General features: G+C 43.2%; 1 protein-coding gene and 1 long non-coding RNA gene across 8 annotated transcripts in view; one reads left to right on the top strand and one right to left on the bottom strand.

The window, feature by feature from the left end:
- APP (amyloid beta precursor protein) overlaps positions 1-12230 on the top strand; it is a 142577-nt gene that overhangs the window by 12138 nt on the left and 118209 nt on the right. The gene's annotated exons all lie outside the window — the stretch shown is intronic.
- Positions 815-9135, bottom strand: LOC310705650. Of its 4 annotated transcripts, none has more exons than XR_014525426.1 (4): positions 9056-9135; positions 6989-7431; positions 1629-1787; positions 815-1221 (listed from the first exon to the last, which is right to left on the bottom strand). It is a non-coding gene; the product is annotated as an uncharacterized lncRNA (long non-coding RNA). The 4 variants fall into 4 exon arrangements; XR_014525427.1 differs by lacking the exon at positions 9056-9135 and adding an exon at positions 6388-6515 and having other exon boundaries at positions 938-1221; positions 7316-8435; XR_014525428.1 differs by lacking the exon at positions 9056-9135 and having other exon boundaries at positions 990-1221; positions 6989-8324.

The raw sequence follows: 12230 nt of genomic DNA on the forward strand, positions 1-12230 counted from the left end.
TTTTGTCCAAGCACAGCTTTCAAGGGGGAGCTGGGCAGAGACCCTTCAGTCTAGTATTTGGGGAGACGTCATTGAGTCTTTGCAAGTGGGGGGGGCAGGTGTAGCTGAAATTACTGGATTTCCCCCACCCTGTATTTTAGGTTATTTAAGTCAGCGGGACAGAAAAGCAGAACTGTTGCCCTCATGGTTTGTTGTTTATTTTTGCTTCTTGCTTTGTTACTAGCGGTTTGCTTCTCCTTTCTGGAGCATGACAAGAGGCTGAAACAGCCTTTCTGCAACCAGGTCCCTTCCACATGTTTTGGCCATCAACTTCTGTCAGCCCCAGTGAGCATAGCTAGGGACAGGCTGGGTTTAAAAGGTTCTTGTGAAAGAGGAGCATCGAGGCTGAGTGGCAATCGCTTTCATGCAAGTGGCCAAAAATGAGTGAGTTGTTTGCTATGGCAACCAAATTTGTTTCAGTGTGTGCCTCTGCCTCCCCCCCCCCCCCGCCCCCAATGCTCTGGAGCCCCAGTGTGACCAAGAAACCTAAGAGCAAACTGCTGTTTTGCCCCCTCTCTCATCTTTCTTTCTGTTTATAGTGGAGTGTCTAGAGGATGTTACCATCTTGAATAGTGTTAAGTGTCTGTGAGGGAATATTTCCAGATGCTTTGAGTTCCAGGCATCTTATCCCACGGCATAACTTGGCATTAGGAGACCGTCTCAGTTGACAAAGTGGCTTCTGAATGGAGCAGCTGAATGCTGAGGGGGAAGTGGGGGTGTGAGGACGCAAGACTGTAGAATAGAACAGTATAGTGGTTTTTTGTTTTTTTTAAAGGTTTTTTGAGGGATCTCTCTCCCTTTATCTGTTAAAGCGATTTGAGTTGCCTCTGGGGAATGTTTGACCAGCCCTGGAATGCTGGTTCCTTTGAAATTTGGGCTTCAATCTCAGGGTAATGTTGTGTAACTTAATATTCCTTTATAATCATATCGACATAAGAACATGGCAGAGAGCTGCTTACAGATTTTCGAAAACCTTTTAGTGCTATGATCGTTTTAAATGAACTCCTTTATTACGAATACTGTGAACATAATGCAGCCATTGATTCCTTTGCTGCTGCAATGCATTCCTCAATTTTGCCGGTGCTACTGTCCGTCAGGTGGAGGGCTGAGAAACTGGCGAAAGGTCCAAAGCTATTAGAGCTGCTTCGACAGGGAATGTAGGGAGATTTGTCGTCTTCTTACCTGGGAGGCAGATAAAGAGAGCAAAGACAGTAATAAAGCATTTGCCCCAGATGTGCATTGCTGGAAACTTGTTATTTGATGTTATTTGGAAGCATGTTTTTAATAAATGCCCTCCACTGGAAGCAGAACTGCGCTTTGCAGGGGGAAACAAATACATAACGTGACCATATGGCTGGTTTGCACAGCTTTGTTTTGTTACCTACCGATGCCTCAAGGTGCCATTTTATTTGAAAGCTGCAGCGTTGAAAGAAAAGTCCCCTGCAGTTTATGCACCTGCTCAGCTCTTAGCAGTCAGGCATCTTACCTTTTTTTTTTTTTTGGCATTTTCAGGTCAGATGCAGAGCTAGCAAAGACTGTGTTTCTCTTCTGCTCCCCCCATCTCCCCCCTCCCCAAGCTCTTAACTCACATATAAATTCTCCTGGCGGTAAAATTACATTCCACTCCTTGTATGTACAATTGCTGCTTTCCCAAACTTAATAGCTGCTCTTGAGTAGATTCCTCCTCCAGAAGAAAAAAGTTTTGGTGTTGTTACAGATGGTGCAGACCGGTAATTAGATGGTGTTATCTTGAAGAGGGAGAAAAATACAATTTGTAAGTCAGTGCTAATTATGTTTATAGGAAATACATGCATATATATATCCTATATATTCACTGATTCTTTATGTTCTGGCATTTTAAATTTTGGCATCCAAGAATGCTCTCTGCTTCTTAAAATCAGAAATAAGCACAGTCTAATCTGAGAGCAATTTAGCTATTCTCCAGCCCATCCACCCCCCCACCCCCACCTCCTATCCTGGCTCCTGCAGTGATGTAGGTGGAGCAGAAGGTGCTGTGGTGAAATGTGTTTGCTTTATTTATATAAGAGTATTTACATGACACCATTTATATGAGGCAACATCAACGTTGTTTACAGAAATAAAACATCATTTAAAAATAGTACAAGACGATCACTAGAACGGCTTTTTAAAATGAAACGAAGTGTTTCCTTAGGGAGAGGTGCCTTGTCAGTCTGGCTTCTTATGTACAGTCCCATTGAAATGATTGCGACAGGTTAGCCCATGGCTAAGCTAAGTTTGATTCCTGAGCAGAGCAATCGTGTGGGACTGGCGAGAAGTGGTTCGGTTCCACTGCTGTGTGCCAAGCTCTGTTGGCTCCCTCTGGCCAGAGTGGAAGGTGCAATGGCAGCTCCATGCTGGTGTAGCTAAAGGGCCTGGAGATTGGGATCCACAACCCAGAGACGCCCCATTCTCTACCACTGGCAGGCAAACTGTCTGCATTAGCTTTCCATCCACCTGGTCACAGATCAGACCTTTTGCTGCAGCTGAGTCCCATCCCCCCCATTGCACTTCTGGTGCAGTCCAGCAGAAAGGTGCCCTATTCACCCCCCTTCCCCAGTCATCAGCATGGCAGAGAGGGGCATTGTTGCACACTTAGCCTGAATCCAACGCGTATGTAATTTTCTGCCCTGAGTGATAATTATTTAGGGCTTTGGTCCCAGTGCATATATCACATTTCAGTTGTTCATTATTGAATAGGGGAAGTGTATTCACATAAACGAAGAGATTCCAGCGTTCAGTTCACATAGAGCCATTTATTCTGCTGTTTTTAAGCAGGGGCTGTGCTCTCACAGTTAAGTGTGCGTTGGAAAAGAGATGTTTGTTGCTTTGTGGCTAAGATAACAGGTTCTCGGTTTAGCAGTTTCTGGATGGGTGTCTCAGTGATATCTTTGGGTGTGCAGTCTTCGGTCTCCCTTTGTGCTTTCATTGAATTCTGAACTCAGCGAGTCAGGGCATAGCTGAGGTAATAGCAGGGTGTTATTTTCATAGCCATTTACCCTGTGTGGAAAACTAGTGTGCTAAGAATGCTGCTCCCCTGCGTCTGGTCATGCCATTCCCTGTCATGTCACTTAGGTCCTGTATTACTTTCTTCGCCCTGCGCCGTATCCGTAGATAGATATGATTTCTGTACTCCCTCCGAAAATACCCCTTCCATCAGTGAGAATACAAGATGTGTGAAATGGTTTTAAAACTCCAATGTTGAATTCACTTTGACAACCGATGCATAAGTTATAATGTGCAGACTGTACTTCTGAAGTGACTGAATACCTACCAAAATCCACAGTCTTGTGGAATGACTTGGCAGGCATACAAGAGTGACTTAATATTGCGTTGTGGGAGGTGAATTCTTAGAACAGCGTCTATGCTTGGACAGCCGCATGGGTTCTCCATCTGTCTTGAGACAGCTGACAAGGGAAAGTGTTGGAATTCTTTGATTTCCCTTGTTTTGATCCTATTTTGATTTGAATATTATTGTGTGCTATGTTTTATGCAGAACAAAGGTAGGCCACCTCTCAAAACTAAGTGTTTGCATGTAGAAGATCAGCAGTTATACATGTTTAAAACAGACGGTAAAAGAAAATTTGGAAATACATTACACTCACAGTTTCCTTTTATTAGCTAATATCAACCACAATTTGTGGGGCAGTTTGCACAGTGATATTCAAATCTTGCAGTACACACTGCCCACCAGGGATTTAATATTTAGGAATTTGAATCCAGCTCAGTGCATCTCAATGGACACTTGTTCTTTTGATGTCTAATTTCTTCAGGAGCATATTGGTACTAAAGACAAATGGGCATTTCCTGTTCTCAGAGGTAGGGATGAAGAGGATAGAGGTAACCAGTGCTTATTTTGGGGGGGGGGGACTCAGGGGTACGCATACCCCTAAACATATTGTGAATCTAAGTTTGGCCTCATTGTGGGAGGGACAGTATTTCAATATGAGTAGGAAAATAAGAGTAACCCTAAACATTTTTTTTAAAAGAAAAAAAGTACTGGAGGTAACAAGTATTATCTACTTGTTTATTTGGGGGGGGCAGGGTGCTATAACAGACATAATGCCGTACAACTGATGAAAACTTTGTAGTTTAGGCAAAACAGAAGAGTTGCCAGCTAAAAATGCCATAAAACTGCTTAGAGCTGCGACCTTACATTCCCATTGCCAGAAGCAATCTTGGCTTTCTGGCAAATTATGAATTGGGAAGCATTTTTGAAAATGCTCCAGTAGTCCTAACTTGATTGGGATCTGATTTAGCATGTTTATTTGACAGAACTTTGCAGGGTGGAACAACTGCCAGCAGGGCCTCCTCTGTATCAGCACCTTGGGGGTGAGGTGCTCCTTCAGTTATTTGAGGTCCAAGTTGTTTAGGAATTTGTCGGTGTGAATTGATGCAGGCTGCGGTTATAAAGACAGTGTTTAATGTCATCTGTTTAATCTAGTCCGGTAATGCAGAATAACTCACAATGCCTCTTTTCAGCAAGGCAACTCTGTGCTGAACCGTTGCATTTATAGTATTTTTCTATGGCTGCTGTGTTCCATGCTGGGAAGCTTGCAGACCTCTTGGTGAACTCTGCATGGCTGGGTCCATATCAGATGTTGAGTTGTGTGATATTCTACTACTCACATCCTGTAGCTTGTTCCAAATATTTTGATGCCCATTTGATACCGGTAGGTTTAGCAGCTGCTCTCGTTAGTTTTGTTTGTGATAGATTACATTGAAAACTTGAAGTGGCGTGCAGTTTTCACAGAGATGTTTTTTCTCTCTCTTCCTCCTTCCCCCATGCAGCATGCTTAGACATACTGGATTTGATCAGCACTTTAAAAAACAAAAAAGAGCGTACTGTGTTACTTTGAGCTTTCAGCTTATGAATAGCATATTCCTGTGTTAAATTAAGTGAATAGCTGAGTCCACAATTCACACACTGTCGCTGGAGGAGTTTCATCATTTCAAAGCCGTTTTGCATATACACAGCAAAAGGAGACTTGCTTATTATATTTTGCCATTCTGTGAGTGAAGTTTGCTTTCTGCCTTTCCATTACTTTGTTAAGAACGTAACCAGCATGAATTCCCCCCCCCCCCAGCTCTGACCATGTCTCTGACTACTGAAAACCAAGGCCAATGAAAGGCCATTGTCTGAAATAGTTCTGGTTTTAAGCAGTCAAATGTGAGGCAGGAGGAGGTAGGCAGAATGGGCTCACCTGTCCAAATAGTTCATCTCCCCGCTCCCGAGTCATCCAAGTTAGAATGGAAAATTCTCAGTGGGTCACTAATGGCTTTGATTGCAGCAAGGATACAAACTTATCAACCTGCTGTCTTACACTGAATCAAACTATTGGTCCACCTATCTAAAAATTGTTACACTTGGGTCTCCAGCTGTTTTTGGACTACAGTTCCCATCTTCCCTGACACCTGTTCCTGCTAGCTAGAGATGATGGGAGTTGTAGTCCAACAACAGCTGGTGACCCAAGTTTAGGAAACCCTGGCTTACACTGCCTGGAAGTGGTTCTTCAGGGTCTCAGGTGGAGATCTTTGCCAGCCTTGCTGCCTGAGGTTGTTTTGTGTGTGTGTGTGTGTGTGTGTTTTTGGGGGGAGGGGGGGTTGAGCAGGGGTTACAAACCGGTGGCCCTCCAGATGTTGTTGGACTCCAACTCTGTTAGCCCCTGCCAGCACAGGATGATAGGAGCTCAACATCTGGTTAAGGTAAAGGTAAAGGGACCCCTGACCATTAGGTCCAGTCGTGACCGACTCTGGGGTTGCGGCGCTCACCTCGCTTTATTGGCGTACAGCTTCCGGGTCATGTGGCCAGCATGACCAAGCCGCTTCTGGTGAACCAGAGCAGCGCACAGAAACGCCGTTTACCTTCCCGTTGGAGCGGCACCTATTTATCTACTTGCACTTTGACGTGCTTTTGAACTGCTAGGTTGGCAGGAGCAGGGACCGAGAAACGGGAGCTCACCCTGTCACGGGGATTCGAACCGCCGACCTTCTGATCGGCAAGTCCTAGGCTCTGTGGTTTAACCCACAGCGCCACCTGCATCCCTTTTAACATCTGGTTAGCCTGCTTTAAATACTGGGTTTGAACCCAGGCAGAGCCTATGTTATCCTTCTATTTGAGCTATGAACTCTAGAAGCATGCCAGGCTGTAAAATGACCAGGAAGAACCTTTACTGTATTCTCTCCTTTATAAGTTAAATTGAAGTGGAATTTTGGGTACTAGTCACTCATCTAAACTAACTAATATTGTACTGTATTGTGACTTTTTAAAGTCTCTTCAGTGATCTTTGAGAAAGATAGGACAATAGAGAAGCTGAAAGGGCCTCTTACTTCCCTCTGGAAACAGTAAGCGTATTGTGGCGGAGGAAATATTTTGTTTCACTCAGTCTCACTCTCGAAAGCAGCAGAACTGAATTGCAGTAGTAAAATGTCTCCAGAATTCATCCATGTAATCTGGTCTGTTGGTGGAAGGTGGGGAAAACTTGTATTACTTTTCAAAACAAGTCTCCCACCCCCACTTTGAAAAAGAAAAATGAGAGTAAAAGGACTCGACAGCAAACCCCGCCCCCCAATATTGGCTAACTAATATTTTGGAAGTTTCAAAGCTTTGTCTTTAATGTAAATAAAAGAAAAATTAGTCTAGACTTTACATTGGAGAGGAAGACTTCAAACTGTGTTGCCAAAAATGAATGGAAAAAGGAGAGGAAATGAAAACAAATGTACCTAGGTTTTGTTTGGTAGCTGCTTCTGTTTACTTATTATATATACATTACATGCTGTTTTTCAGCTAACTCAATGTATCTTTATTTTAAAATTTAAGAACAATACTGTTGTCAAAGACCTGCAGTATGTCCAACAAACGTACGTTGTCATTTTTTCATTTTGTTTCAATATTACGATTTTTAATCTGGTGAAATAAACTGAAAATAACCTTATTTGCTTAGGCCCTCTGCTAACAAGGGACAATTGATTTTGCTATCAGTGCAGTACAGAGATTTCTAAAATGCCAGGAAGTTTGCATCTGTTGGCGTGGGTTTCCTGGTAAATTTAATGGGTAATTTCGAGGTTGCATCAGAAAATATTTCAGTGCACTAGGGCAGGAGTGGGAATCCTTTGGCCTGCCAGAATCATAATTGTAGAGCTGGAAGGGATCCAAGGGTCATCTAGTCCAACTGCCTACAATGCAGGAATTTCAGCTAAAGCATCCGTGACAGTTGGCCATCTGCTTAAAAACCTCCAATGAAGGAGAGTTCACCACCTTCTGAGGGAGTCCGTTCCACTGTTGAGCAGCTCTAACTGTTAAAAAGTTCTTCATGCTGTTTAGTTGGAATCTCCATTCTTGTGTCTTGAATCTGTTGGTTCGGGTCCTAGCCTCTGGAGCAGGAAAAGAAACAAGTTTCCATGTGGCAGTCCTTGAGCTATTTGAAGATGGCTATCATCTCTCCTCTCACTCTCCTCTTTTCTTGGCTAAACGTACCCAAACTATCACTGAACTACAACTCCCATCAGCCCCAGCAAGCATGTACTATGTCTTGGCTGATGGGAGCAGTAGTTCAGCAACATCTGTGGGAAACAGATTGGATCCTCACCCATGATAGTCATGTAGCTTTTCTTTAAACTTTCATTTAGTGAACAAAACAAAAGGCTTTGAAACCACAAGGTCGCCTAATGTTCTTTTTAAAGCAGTTGAACGGGATTCCTAATTTGATTGAAGCAGCGGTGCTTGGGGAGGAATAGCTTAATATGCCACACTATTTTTCATGATACAAATTGTAGGTGGCTAATCTGTGGCTGTTCACATCTTGAACAGAGCAGGTGAAGATTACTTAGACAGGAATTCTGTACACCTTGACCCAAGAGTAAGTTCTGTTGAACTCAGTGGGGCTTGCTTTTGAGTAGACATGTATAGGCTTGCAGTGTGGGTAATTTTATTTCCCTTTTAGCAAACAATGATGAAAGAACAGCAGTTAGACAGAAGAGTCCAGGGAAAGGATGAGGATTTTAGGAAGTTTTTGATGCTGAAAGGGAGAAGCCAATGGTGGATAGAGGAAGATGAGCTCATGTTACTACGCATCATTTCATATTTGTAATAATTTTGGTAAATACACTTTGCTGCAACTTTGTTAATAAATTCAGAAATGTTTATCTGAGTGTTTTTTTTTATGTAATTGTTGCATGCCATGTGCTTTAATGTAAAGGAAGATGTATCTTTGTTCAAACGTCACCAAGAAAAGGAGTTGAATTGAAAATAAGGATGTTATTGCAGGGATAGTCAATCTGAAGATTGTAAGTAAAACAATCAGGGATTAGAGAGAATTCAGTATTATAGGTGTGGGGAGCCTGTGGCCCTTTAGGCAATGCTGGACTACAAATCACATCATCCCTGACCATGGGCCATGCTGGCTTTGGTTGATGGGAGTTGTAGTCTAACACCACCTGGAGGGATACACTCCCCCCGCCATACTGGAGGCAATACTCTGACCTGAGGTGTCATGGGAATTGGGGTTGCTTGTGTGTAAACCTTCAGCTGTTCCAAACTGCTTAGGGGGGGGGTTGTGTCTTTCCCTGACTGAGCAGCCCTTAGCGCTGCTGCTCAGTCACTAGCAGAATCCGTGAGTGGGCGTCTCCTAAATTTCCTCCAGCATAAGAATTCCTTAACGGACAACCTTCGCCTCGCCTCTCTGCGCGGAAGCCTTCTGCGCAGAGTGGGCGTGCCGAGTGGTGGTCCTCCGCCCTCCTCACTGACTTCACTGGAAGAGTCTCGGAGCCTCACCTCCGAGATGCTCTCTGCCTCTCCCTTCTTCCTGGTGTCACCTGGACTTCCTTCCCCAGATGACGTTCTCTCTCTTCCCTTACTAGTCCCCTCTCCTGCAGAATCTGGGAGCCTCGCCTCTCCCCTCTGCTCTGATGTCAGTTCCCTGACATGAGGAAACAAAGTGTGTTTGTTTTTGTATTCACTTGTTCTGAATTTTTAAAAAATGAATGTATGAAAGGTGACGTTTTCTCTTTTTTGTAACAGCAGCCTTAAGCAGTTGGGGCAGAGGGAAGAGGAACTGTAGATTTATTTCTCTACCCTCAATCTCTCTCTCTCTCTCCTTCACATCAGTTTGAAGAATTTGTGCTTTTATATGACCGTTATTGCAAACTGTCATTCTGAGGAAGAACTGGTGCAGAATATCGTATCAACTTGTCTGTGCTTGAAATATTGGTATGTTGATAGTAAATGGTGTTATGGTGCTCCAGAGGGCTAGACTGTTTTGACAGTTTTCTTTTTGAATGAAAAGAAGAAACGTATTAAGTGGATTTAAGTGAGTAATTTGCCCAATGCATGTCTTGGCAATCAAAATGAAGTCTAAACAAGTGATGAACCTTATGATATGAAAAGAATGTTTTTATAAGCAGCACAACTGGGTCATGATCTTCCCCATTTTGGTTTTACCTTGTCAGTTTTACCTTGTAAGTTTTGGGCTACAATTCCCATCTCTCCTGACCAAGGGGCACAGTTGCTGAGATCGATAGGGGTTGGAGAAGGGTTCCCTATCTAGTACAGTGGTACCTCGGGTTACATACGCTTCAGGTTACATACAATTCAGGTTACACACTCCGCTAACCCAGAAATAGTGCTTCAGGTTAAGAACTTTGCTTCAGGATAAGAACAGAAATCAGGCTCCAGCACCGCGGCAGCAGCAGGAGGCCCCATTAGCTAAAGTGGTGCTTCAGGTTAAGAACGGACCTCTGGAACGAATTAAGTACTTAACCCGAGGTACCACTGTAATAAAATATCCTCCAGTCATGAGTATTGCTTGGATTTGAAATGAAAATAGTATTTAGTGCTTTAGTTTAAGATCCTTCCTATTTTGTCTACTTGGAGGTTCTTGCCAGACAACAGTGGCTGATCTACAATCTTGTGCATGTTTACTTAGAAGTAAGTTACACTGTGAGCAATGGGGCTTATTGCTAGTAAGTATGTATAGGATCACATCCATTTTCTGCAAGTTGTGTTGACTAAATACCCATCTTACAAAGGACATTATACCTTCTCATATTAAATTTCTAATTATTCTGAATGTAACAGGCTCACAGTATGCATGTTGAGAAATTCATTTTCCTATTTTTACTACACTCCGCCTTTCTTCTGCCGTGGGACCAAAGGTTGCATACATATGGTTCCCACCCTTTTATGACAGCTAGTGATATACAGACGTTGGAGACCTGCATCTTATTTCTGTTCACTTGAGGGTCGCTTCAGAAGGGATAAATTAATACACATGCAAAACCTCTGTATAGTAACAATGTGTATATAGTTGCATCTCTCCCCCCCCCCCCAATTCTATTAATGAGATGACACGTCACTGCCAATTAAGAACAAATGTTAGGCGGAATGAACGAAAAGACACAGCCTCCAACCACATCTATTCTGCAACAAACCCCACTGAGTTCAGTGGGTTTAATTCCCTAACTCATGCTTTAGGATTTCAGCTTTGAGGTGCTACTATCACCACTCCTGGGCAAGCGAGAGAAATAAAGGTAAACTGTACACAGTTGTCAGGTCTATAAACGACCTTCTCATATAGTTTATGAAGAAATTACTGGCCATCAATTTTAGTTGCTTTGTGCTTTCACAAATGGAAGTAGGTAGAGGGAAGTTTTTAATGTTTGATCTTTTATCATGTTTTTAATATTCTGTTGGGAGCCACCCAGAGCGGCTGCGGAAACTCAGTCAGATGGGTGGCATACAAATGTTGTTTTCATTTTCTCATTTTTGGAGAGTGCATACACACTTCGTTTCCACCTTATTCCAGACTAACAATGCCTCTTTGCTTCGTGCAGTTACTGTTGTGTATTATAATATCAATGTCCATGGTTGAGACAGTGAAAGATCAGGGGAAAAACATTTTTAGCTACAGCATGAAAAAGTAATTAAAAAGAGGGAATACTCACCTGTGGTGATGCATATCTTTGAGTTCAGAATTCTCTAGCTAGTTTGTACATTGTACAATGTCTGTACAAACAGGTATACACTCAGTGTTCACATTCAGACAAGCCTTCAAACACTCTTGTAGGGGATTGTGGTGATTGCTGAGCTCATGTGTTCCCCCTTTCCCCTTTCCTTCTTATTTCTCACATATGACTTAATTCCCCTTCTTGTTGAGCCCAAGCCACAGTTCACCATGATGTCCAAATTGACACGCTGTGTTTGAGTGATCCCCCCCCCCAAAGCTGGAATGTAAAACAAGAACAAAACATGGTTTGCCTTCCTTACTGGGCTGGATGGCACAAATCTCTGTGTTGCTATATTTCAAACAGGATGTCAGGACTGGAGCCTTTTGCATGTGAATAGGAGGGGAGGGGAGGAGGCCATCTGTTAACAGGTTCTACATCCTTGGCTTAGAAAATCACCTGAAATGCAGCCTCTGTGATTTAGAGTTCAGTAATGTTTTGGACAGTTTTGCGTTGGCAATTTTTTTTATGTCTGTCCCAGAGAGTGATCTAATTTTGCTTGTTTATTTTATTTGTGTTTACTAAGCAAACCAATGAAGTTGAAACTGCCAAGCTCGCCTGATAGCGTGTTAGCAGCTGGCATACACTTATTGTTGCTAAAGAGCTCATGCAATGGATATTTTGTTCCTATGGGAAAATTCAGCATTGGAATTTTACCTGGGAAAGTGTTCTCTCCCCCGTTGTTTGAATCTGTGCGGCGTTGGTGAGCTCCCATTGCTCTGCCTCAGCTTCTGCCAGCCTAGCAGTTCGGAAGCACACCAGGGCAAGTAGATAAATAGGTACTGCTGTGGTGGGAAGGTAAATGGCATTTCCATGTGCTGCATGCATTCATCACGGTGTCCCGTTGCACCAGAAGTAGTTTAGTCATGCTGGCCATGTGACCCGGAAATCTGTCTGTGGACAAACTCCGGCTCCCTTGGCCTGAAGTGCTGCACCCCATAGTTGCCTTTTGCTGGACTTAACCATCCTTGGGTCCTTTACCTTTTACCTTTTTTACCCTGATAGAGATGGAAACTTAGATTGCTCTTGAATGTGGAAAAGAATGTCTGATAACCTGAAATGAAATGGATGGATGGATTCAAAAGTTGCACGAGCCCCTCTGCTTACAGTTTCTCTCCACCAGCTCATCATTAGTGAGTGATGCTCTGGCTGCTGCAATCTTGCTGTGTGGT

This window comes from Podarcis liolepis (genome assembly GCF_965112155.1).
Source record: "Podarcis liolepis genome assembly, chromosome: 4".
Classification (NCBI taxonomy): domain Eukaryota; kingdom Metazoa; phylum Chordata; class Lepidosauria; order Squamata; family Lacertidae; genus Podarcis; species Podarcis liolepis.